The sequence below is a fragment of the Arachis hypogaea genome, chromosome 4 (assembly GCF_003086295.3).
Source record: "Arachis hypogaea cultivar Tifrunner chromosome 4, arahy.Tifrunner.gnm2.J5K5, whole genome shotgun sequence".
NCBI classification, from domain to species: domain Eukaryota; kingdom Viridiplantae; phylum Streptophyta; class Magnoliopsida; order Fabales; family Fabaceae; genus Arachis; species Arachis hypogaea.
In genome coordinates this window covers 53,353,173-53,364,349 of record NC_092039.1, presented here as the reverse complement: position 1 = coordinate 53,364,349, position 11,177 = coordinate 53,353,173, and positions in this window count along the sequence as shown.

Here is an 11,177-nt window from a genome sequence, read left to right as displayed (position 1 = left end):
CGTGGGGATGGAGAAATGGAAGCGACACGTACGCGTGGGTCACGCGTACGCGTGCATGGCAAACCAGAGAGGCAACGCATACGCGTGAGGCACGCGTACGCGTGGGTTGGTTTGTGCCTCAGTCACAATGTTCGCTCAATGCAAGCGCAACTCTCGGGTCTTTGGCTGGGAGGTGGAAATTTGCAATCCACGCGTACGCGTGGGTGACGTGTGTACGTGGATGGTTGAAAATGCTTTGGGCATGCATACACGTGGGGCACGCAGACGCATGGATTGGTGCTCTGTTTTTCAAAATTTTCCAAGTTCTTGCACCAAACCAAGTACTCCAAACCTCCAAACATCTACCAAAACACCATAAAACCTTATTTAACATACTAAACTACCAAATAAACTCAACAAACCAAACAAATCATGAAATTAAACTAATTTTACCAACATATACAAAAGAGGAAAAAGAAAGATTTTACCATGGTGGGATGTCTTCCACCTAGCACTTTTGTTTATTGTCCTTAAGTTGGACTTATGGGGAGCTCCTCTCAAGGTGGCTTGTGCTTGAATTCATCCTTGAACATCCACCAATGCTTGAGTCTCCAATAAGCTCTATTCTTCAAAGGTAATGCCTCCAAGCCTTGATGGAGTTCTTCACAAGCCAAGGGCTCCCAAAATTGATCCTCCTTGTGCGATCCGGAATCCCACACTTTATTTTCACATCCGTCTTGAAGTTGATCATTATTAATACATTCGGGTGGCAAGTAAGATGAATTCTCAATGAAGTGCCCAACAATCCTCCTAGACCCATCTAGTTGAGCTCTATTCCAACCTTTATATTTTATCTTTGATGTATCAACCATAATGAGCCTCGATTTGCAACGCCAACCACGAAACATCTTTCTCTTATGCTTCATCCTGCAAAGCATCCTAGGTTGACCATCCATTTCAAGCAAGCCATATTCAAGGGGGACAATAAAGCTAATAGAGATGAATTTTACCCACTCGAATGAAGGAGTAGATGACAACCTAGTTAAAGAAGCTTCCAAGAATCTTGATGAAGCGTATACAACTCCCGTCCTTCTTTTTCTAATGACTTTCACCTCTTCACAAAATTCTTCAAATGTAATCCTTTGTTCAACAATTTTATCTAAGCATTTTCCCTTACTCAAATCATAATTAGGAGGATGAGAAAGGTCTACTGGTGCACGAAATTGCAATCACAATTTTTGCAATCTGCACAACTAACCAGCAAGTGCACTGGATCGTCCAAGTAATATCTTACGTGAGTAAGGGTCGATCCCACGGAGATTGTTGGCTTGAAGCAAGCTATGGTTATTTTATTATTCTTAGTCAGGAGATCAATTATGATTATCAGTTGAATTACTAAAAAATAAAAAAATAAAAGAGCGTGAAATAATTACTTGTTGTGCAATAATGGAGAATATGTTGGAGTTTTGGAGATGCTTTGTCTTCTGAATTCCTGTAACATAATGTTTCCTCTCATGCAAAAGTGAAAAGTTCCTTCCATGGCAAGCTCTATGTAGGGTGTCACCATTGTCAATGGCGACTTTCCATCCTCTCAGTGAAAATGATCCAAATGCTCTATCACAGCACGTCTAATCAGCTGTTGGTTCTCGATCATGTCAGAATAGAATCCATTGATTCTTTTGCGTTTGTCATCACGCCCAACACTCACAAGTTTGAAGCTCGTCACAGTCATCCAATCCCAGAATCCTACTCGGAATACCACAGACAAGGTTTAGACTTTCCGGATTCTCATGAATGCCGCCATCAATTCTAGCTTATACCACGAAGATTCTGATTAAGGAATCTAAGAGATACTCATTCAATTTGATGTAGAACGGAGGTGGTTGTCAGACACACGTTCATGGATTGAGGAAGGTGATGAGTGTCACGGATCACCACCTTCTCCATAGTTAAGCGCGAATGAACATCTTAGATAGGAACACACATGTTTGAATGGAAAAACAGAAATAATTGCATTAATTCATCGAGACGCTGTAGAGCTCCTCACCCCCAACAATGGAGTTTAGAGACTCATGCCATCAAGAGTATAAAATTCATATCTAAAAATGTCATGAGATACAAAATAAGTCTCTAAAAGTTGTTTAAATACTAAACTAGTAACCTAGGTTTACAGAAAAGGAGTAAACTAAGATATTTGGTGTAGAAATCCATTTCTGGGGCCCACTTGGTGTGTGCTGGGGCTGAGACTTAAGCTTCTCACGTGCCTGGGCTGTTTTTAGAGTTGAACGCCAGGTTGTAACCTGTTTCTGGCATTGAAATCCAACTTGTAACCTATTTCTGGCGCTGAATGCCAGACTGCAACATGGAACTGGTGTTGAATGCTAGTTTACGTCATCTATCTTCACGCAAAGTATCGACTATTATAAATTTCTGGAAAGCCCTAGATGTCTACTTTCCAACCCAATTGAGATCGCGCCAATTGGACTCCTGTATCTCCAAAAAATCCGTTCCGAGTGCAGGGAGGTCAGAATCCAACAATATCAGCAGTCCTTTTTTAGCCTAAATCAGATTTATGCTCAGCTCCCTCAATTTCAGCCAGAAAATACCTGAAATCGCAGAAAAACACACAAGCTCATAGTAAAATCAAGAAATATGATTTTTGCTTAAAAACTAATAAAATTCTATTAAAAACTAATTAAAACATGCTAAAATCTACATGAAATTACCCCCCAAAAAGCGTATAAAATATCCGCTCATCACAACACCAAACTTAAACTGTTGCTTGTCCCCAAGCAACTAGATAAATAAAATAGGATAAAAAGAAATTAAGAAGCAATAATATCTCAGAATTTTAAGTGAAGCTCAGATTCTAATTTAGATGAGCGGGGCTAGTAGCTTTTTGTTTCTGAACAGTTTTGGCATCTCACTTTATCCTTTGAAATTCAGAATGATTGGCATCCATAGGAACTCAGAATTCAGATAGTATTATTGATTCTCTTAGTTTAGTATGTTGATTCTTGAAAACAGCTACTTTTTGAGTCTTGGCCGTGGCCCTAAGCACTTTGTTTTCCAGTATTACCACCGGATACATAAATGCCACAGACACATAACTGGGTGAACATTTTTAGATTGTGACTTAGCTTTGCTAGAGTCCCAAATTAGAGGTGTCCAGAGTTCTTAAGCACACTCTTTTACTTTGGATCATGACTTTAACCACTCAGTCTCAAACTTTTCACTTGGACCTGCATGCCACAAGCACATGGTTAGGGATAGCTTGATTTAGCCGCTTAGGCCTGGATTTATTTCCATGGGCCCTCCTATCCATTGATGCTCAAAGCCTTTGATCTTTTTCACCTTTGCCTTTTGGTTTAAAGGGCTATTGGCTTTTTCTACCTCTTTTGCTTTTTTTTTTTTGCAAATTACTTACTGACTTTTCATTTTTTTTCTTTTGCCAGCTTGTTTCTCACTGCTTTTTCTTACTTCAAGAATCAATTTCATGATTGTTCAGATCATCAATAACATTTCTCTTGTTTATCATTCTTTTAGGAGGCAACAATTTTAACATTCATAAAATTCAATATATAAAATATGCACTGCTCAGGCATTCATTCCGAAGACAAAAAGTATTGCCACCACATATAAATAATTAGAATTTTCCTTATTTAGAACTTGAAAAAAATATTGCCTCTTTATTCTAAAAATCTACTATTTTATTCATGTTTGATGATGATGAGAAAAATAAATTATAGCTTACTTGGAGATAAAATAAAAATAGAGATACTAATTACTACTACTAATATATAACTTTTAAGATAAATTCATAATAAGAACAGTTATCACAGAGTTAAGGCAAAGATTAGGACTCAACAACCTTTATTTTGGGAAGTGGGTGTTCCTCTAGTCTGTGGGGTGCTTGATCCTTCAAGAGATAATTTCTGACGCTTCAGTTCCTTCAAGTCACATCCTTGCTCTTCCTGTTCCCTTAGGTGCCATGATCTTGATGAGTTTTAGCTCAGTGATCATGGCAAATCACACCAAACTTAGAAGTTTGCTTGTCCCCAAGCAAAATAAAAGAAAATAGAGGAATAGAGGGAGAGGCAATTTCGAAATTCAAAAGATATGATGAGTTGAAAAAGATATGAGAAGAAATTAAAAAGGATTTGAAAAGAATTCAAAAAGATAGATGAGTTTTGAAAAAGATTTGAAAAAGAGTTGGATTGGATTGGAAAAAGATTTGTGTTTATGGATTAAGATACATTTGATATTTTTGAAAAACAGTTTTTAGAAATTAGGATTAAATTTTTTGGAATTAAAGGATGAGAATTTGTAACATGTTTATGCAAGAAATCATGAATTGAAATGTAGAAAATTAAAAAAATGTAAAGAAAAAAACGAATTTACCTCCTCCCCACCATCCTGGCGTTAAACGCCCAAACGCTGCATGTTTTGGGCGTTTAGCGCCCAAACGCTGCTTCTCCTGGGTGTTCAATGCCCAGCTGTTGCTTCTTTCTGGCGTTGAACGCCAGGAACTCCTTCGTCACTGGGCATTTTTCTGAACGCCCAGGACGTTGTAAATCTGGCGTTGAACGCCCAGAAGGTGCTTTTTTCTGGCGTTCAACGCTCATAAGGTGCTTCTTTTTGGCGTTCAATGCCCAAAAGGTGCTTCTTTTGGGCGTTTAACGCCCAAAACAGCTTTTACTGGTGTTTTCGCACCAGTGAGCTTCCATTTGCTATTTTTATCCTTTGAATCCTTCTATAACTCTGTGAACTCAAGCAATTGCTATTTTACCTTGAAGATACTTGACATATACCTGTAAAAATCAATTAATTAATAAATAAACTTTGTAAATGGCTGGGTTGCCTCCCAGCAAGCGCTTCTTTAGCTGGAGTATTACTGAGCTTTAATCAAGTCTAAGTTTTGAGCATTCTTGCTCAAAATTCCTTTCGTGATAATGTTTAACTCTCTGTCCATTAACAATGAACTTTTTGTTAGACTCATTATCCTGAAGCTCTACGTATCCATATGGTGACACACTTGTAATCACATATGGTCCTCTCCACCGGGATTTCAATTTCCCGGGGAATAATCTGAGCCTAGAATTAAATAGTAGAACTTTCTGCCCTGGCTCAAAGACTCTGGATGACAGTTTCTTATCATGCCATCTTTTTGCTTTCTCTTTGTAAATTGTTGCATTCTCAAAAGCATTGAGTCTAAATTCCTCTAGCTCATTTAACTGAAGCAATCGTTTTTCTCCAGCTAACTTGGCATCAAGTTTTAGGAATCTGGTAGCCCAGTAGGCCTTATGTTCCAGTTCCACTGGCAAGTGACATGCCTTTCCATACACAAGCTGGTATGGAGAGGTCCCTATAGGGGTCTTGAATGCTGTTCTGTATGCCCACAGAGCATCATCCAAGCTTCTTGCCCAATCCCTTCTACGGTTAATCACAGTCCGTTCTAGGATTCTTTTAAGTTCTCTGTTAGAAATTTCATCTTGCCCATTTGTCTGTGGATGATATGGAGTGGCTACACTATGGCTAACTCCATAACGAACCAAAGCAGAGTAAAGCTGTTTTTTGCTGAAATGAGTGCCCCCATCACTGATTAATACTCTAGGGGTACCAAATCTGCTGAAGATGTGTTTCTGGAGGAATTTTAGCACTGTCTTAGTGTCATTAGTGGGTATTGCAATAGCTTCCACCCATTTAGATACATAATCCACTGCCACCAGAATGTAAGTGTTTGAGTATGATGGTGGAAAAGGCCCCATGAAGTCAATACCCCATACATTAAACAACTCAATCTCCAAGATCCCTTGTTGAGGCATGGCATAACTGTGAGGTAGATTTCCAGATCTTTGGCAACTGTCACAGTTAAGTACAAACACTTGGAAGTCTTTATAGAGAATAGGCCAGTAGAAGCCACATTGGAGGACTCTTGTGGCTGTTCGCTCACTTCCAAAATGTCCTCCATACTGTGATCCATGGCAATGCCAGAGGATCTTCTGTGCTTCTTCTTTAGGCACACATCTACGGATTACTCCGTCTGCACATCTCTTGAAGAGATATGGTTCATCCCAAAGATAGTACTTTGCATCCGTGATCAACTTTTTTAATTGCTGCCTACTGTACTCTTTGGGCATGAATCTCACTGCCTTGTAGTTTGTATTGTCTGCAAACTATGGCACTTCCTGGATGGCAAAGAGTTGCTCATCCAAAAAGTTTTTAGAGATCTCAGTAAGAAGGATGGAGCCCCTTCTACTGGTTCTATTCGGGACAGGTGATCTGCTACTTGATTCTATGTCCCTTTTCTGTCTCTTATTTCTATATCAAACTCTTGCAGAAGCAACACCCATCTTATGAGTCTGGGTTTTGAATCCTGCTTTGTGAGTAGATATTTAAGAGCAGCATGGTCAGTGTACACAATCACTTTTGATCCCACTAAATAGGATCTGAACTTGTCAATGGTGTAAACCACTGCAAGTAGCTCTTTTTCTGTGGTTGTGTAGTTCTTCTGTGCGTCATTTAAAACATGACTGGCATAGTAAATGACGTGCAGAAGCTTGTCATGCCAATGGCATGGTCACTGGCATCACACATTAATTCAAATGGTAATGTCCAGTCTGGTGCAGAAATGACTGGTGCTGTGACCAGCTTAGCTTTCAGAGTTTCAAATGCCTGTAGACACTCTTTATCAAAGATAAATGGCATGTCAGCAGCTAGCAGGTTACTCAGAGGTTTGGCGATTTTTGAAAAATTCTTTATAAACCTCCTATAAAATCCCGCATGCCCCAGAAAGCTTCTGATTGTCTTAACATTGGCAGGTGGTGGTAATTTTTCAATTACCTCTACCTTAGCTTGATCCACTTCTATTCCCTTATTCGAAATTTTGTGCCCAAGGACAATTCCTTCAGTCACCATAAAGTGACATTTCTCCCAGTTTAAAACCAGGTTAGTCTCTTGGCAACTCTTTAGAAAAAGTGATAGATGGTCAAGACAGGAGCTGAATCAGTCTCCAAATACTGAAAAGTCATCCATGAAGACTTCCAGAAATTTTTCCACCATATCAGAGAAAATTGAGAGCATGCACCTTTTAAAGGTTGCAGGTGCATTGTACAGGCCAAATGGCATTCTTCTGTATGCAAATACTCCAGATGGACATGTGAATGCTATTTTCTCTTGATCCTGGGGATCTACTGCAATTTGATTATAACCTGAATATCCATCCAGGAAGCAGTAGTATTCGTGACCTGCTAGTCTTTCTAGCATCTAGTCTATGAATGGTAAAGGAAAATGATCCTTTTTGGTAGCCATATTGAGCCTTCTATAATCAATACACATACGCCACCCAGTAACTGTTCTTGTAGGAACCAGTTCATTTTTTTTCATTATGAACCACTGTCATGCCACCCTTCTTAGGGACGACTTGGACATGGCTTACCCAGGGGCTATCAGAAATAGAATAAATAATCCCAGCCTCTAGTAATTTAGTGACCTCCTTCTGCACCACCTCCTTCATGGCTGGATTCAGCCGCCTTTGTGGTTGAACCACCGACTTAGCGTCACCCTCCAATAAGATCTAGTGCATGCATCTGGCTGGGCTAATGCCCTTAAGATCACTGATGGACCACCCAAGAGCTGTCTTATGTGTCTTTAGCACTTGAATTAGTTCTTTCTCTTCCTGTGGCTCTAAGGTAGAGCTTATGATTACAGGAAAGGTATCACCTTCTCCCAGAAATGCATATTTCAGGGATGGTGGTAATAGTTTGAGCTCAGGTTTCAGAGGTTTCTCCTCTTCCTGAGGGATTTTCAGAGGTTCTATTATTCTCTCTGATTCCTCCAGATTAGGCTGAACATCTTTAAAGATATCATCCAGTTCTAATTCGAGACTTTCAGTCATATTGATCTCTTTTACCAGAGAGTCAATAATATCAATGCTCATGCAGTCATTTGGGGTGTCTGGATGCTGCATAGCTTTGACAACATTCAACTTGAACTCATCTTCATTGACTCTCAGGGTTACTTCCCCTTTTTGGACGTCAATGAGGGTTCGGCCAGTTGCTAGGAAAGGTCTTCCTAGAATGAGAGTTGCACTCTTGTGCTCCTCCATTTCCAGCACCACAAAGTCAGTAGGAAAGGCAAATGGCCCAACCTTGACAATCATATCTTCAATCACGCCTGATGGGTATTTAATGGAGCCATCAGCAAGTTGGAGACATATCTGGGTTGGTTTGACCTCTTCAGTCAAACCAAGCTTTTTGATAGTAGATGCAGGTATCAGGTTGATACTTGCTCCAAGATCACATAGAGCTTGCTTGGTACAAGTACCCTATAATGTGCATGGTATCATAAAGCTTCTCGGATCTTTAAGCTTCTCAGGTAAGCTTTTCAGAATGACTGCACTGCATTCTTCAGTGAGGTAAACTTTTTCAGTTTCCCTCCAATCCTTCTTATGACTTAAGATCTCTTTCATGAACTTAGCATAAGAGGGTATTTGCTCAAGTGCCTCTGCAAACAGAATCTTTATTTCAAGAGTCCTAAGATTGTCTGCAAAGCGGGCAAACTGCTTATCCTGTTCTGCTTGGCAGAGTTTCTGAGGATAAGGCATTTTGGCTTTGTATTCCTCAACCTTAGTTGCTGCAGGTTTATTGCCTACAGATGTGGGTTGAGAAGCCTTTTTAGATGGGTTATTATCATCATTTGTATGTGTTTGATCCCCCACTGGCATTTGAATGCAAGGGGTGGAAGCTGAAGTGGCGTTAGACGCCAACTCCTTGTTTCTGGCGTCTAAACGCCAGAAATGTGCTCCCTTTGGGCATTCAACGCCAAATCCTTGCTTGTTTCTGGCATTGAACGCCAGGACTGAGCATGGTTTGGGCGTTCAGCGCCAGCTTTCCACCCATTTTCTGGTGTTTGAGCGCCAGAATTATTCCTCTCTGGGCTCTTACTGTCCTCGGATAGATTTTGGGTAGTTTGCTTATTTCTTGGCTTCTTGCTACCTTGAAGTGAGGTATTTAATGTTTTCCCACTTCTTAATTGAACTGCTTGGCACTCTTCTGTTATTTGTTTTCATAACTGCTGTTCTGTTTGCTTCAACTGTACTTTCATATTCATATTAGCCATTCTTGTTTCTTGTAGTATTTCCTTGAATTCGGCTAGCTGTTTTGTTAGAAAATCCAGTTGCTGATTGAATTCAGTAACTTGTTCTGTAGGACTCAGTTCAACAGTTACTGTTTTAGCCTCTTCTTTTATGGAAGGTTCACTGCTTAGGTACAGATGTTGATTTCTGGCAACTGTATCAATGAGCTCTTGAGCTTCTTCTATTGTCTTTCTCATGTGTATAGATCCACCAGCTGAGTGGTCTAGAGAAATTTGAGCTCTTTCTGTAAGCCCATAGTAGAAGATGTCTAACTGCACCCACTCTGAAAACATTTCAGAGGGGCATTTTCTTAGCATCTCTCTATATCTCTCCCAAGCATCATAAAGGGATTCATTATCTCCTTGTTGGAAGCCTTGGATGCTCAGCCTTAGCTGTGTCATCCGTTTTGGAGAAAAATAGTGATTCAGAAATTTTTCTGACAGCTGTTTCCATGTCTTTATGCTGTCCTTAGGTTGGTTATTTAACCACCTCTTAGCTTGGTCTTTTACAGCAAATGGAAATAGTAATAATCTGTAGACATCCTGATCTACTTTTATATCATGTACTGTGTCAGCAATTTGTAAAAACTGTGCCAGAAACTCTTCAAGTTCTTCTTGTGGAAGACCGGGAGACTGGCAACTTTGCTGCACCATGATAATGAGCTGAGGGTTCAACTCAAAACCATATGAAGCAGTAGTGGGGTTAGCATATGACCCCAGAGTCCTTCTAGACTGTTCATTTCCACTTAAGTCCATAATGGAGAAAGGGAGATGATGTGAATTTATTTTATTTATTTTATTATATATAAAAGAAATTTTGAAATAATAATAATAGAATAAAATAAAATAAATACGGCAATAAAATTAAAAATAAAAATAAAAATAAAAATAAAATAAAAAGAATTTAAAAATATTTTATGAAGATTTTCGAAAAAGTGAGGAGAGAGAAAGTAGTTAGGATATTTTTGAAAAAGATATAATTAAATTTTTTTTATATCTTAAAAGGATAAAATTTTGAAAATTTTTGAAATTGAAATTTGAATTTTTATAGAAAAATTCGAAAATATGGCTTAAAAATAGTTAGAAAAGATATTTTTTTTGAATTTTGAATTTTTTTTATGATGAAAGAGAAAAACACACAAAAGACACAAGACTTAAAATTTTTAGATCTAATGCTCCTTATTTTCGAAAATTTTGGTGGGAAAACACCAAGGAACACCAAACTTAAAGATTTTAAGATCAAAACACAAGGAAGACTCAAGAACACCTTGAAGATTCACAAGAACACCAAGAACAAAAGAAAGAACACCAAACATAAATTTTTGGGAAAACTAAAATAAATTTTCGAAAATTAAAGAAAAATTAACAAGAAAACACCAAACTTAAAGTTTGGCATAAGATTTTATCAAAGAAAAAAATTATTTTTGAAAAAGTTTTAAAAAGATGATACCCAATTGCCAATAACATAAGCCAACGCTCTAGCCAACTGATTTATAAATGTAACGTGTTTTAAAGAGGTATAAAATATGTTAATAATTTTTTTTGAAAATTAAAATTTTGAAAAAAAAGCACAAAGAAAACACGAAAACACACAGAACAAGACAAACCAAAGATCAAACAAGAAAAATTAACAAGAACAACTTGAAGATCAAGGAAGAATAAAGAACACAAATTTGAAAATTTAAAGGAAAAAATATAAAATATGCAATTGACACCAAACTTAAAATATAAAACTAAACTCACAATAAAAAAAACGAAAATTCAAATAAAGAAAAATAATATTTTTGAAAAATTTTTTTAAAAGGAATAATAGAAGATGCAATCCTAGTGACTCTAAACTAAAAGACAAATTTTTCCTAATCTAAGTAACAAGAATCACCTTTAGTTGTCCAAACTCAAACAATCCCCGGTAACGGCGCCAAAAACTTGGTGCACGAAATTGCAATCACACTTTTGCAATCCGTACAGCTAACCAGCAAGTGCACTGGGTCGTCCAAGTAATACCTTATGTGAGTAAGGGTCGAATCCCACAGAGATTGTTGGTTTGGAGCAAGCTATGGTTA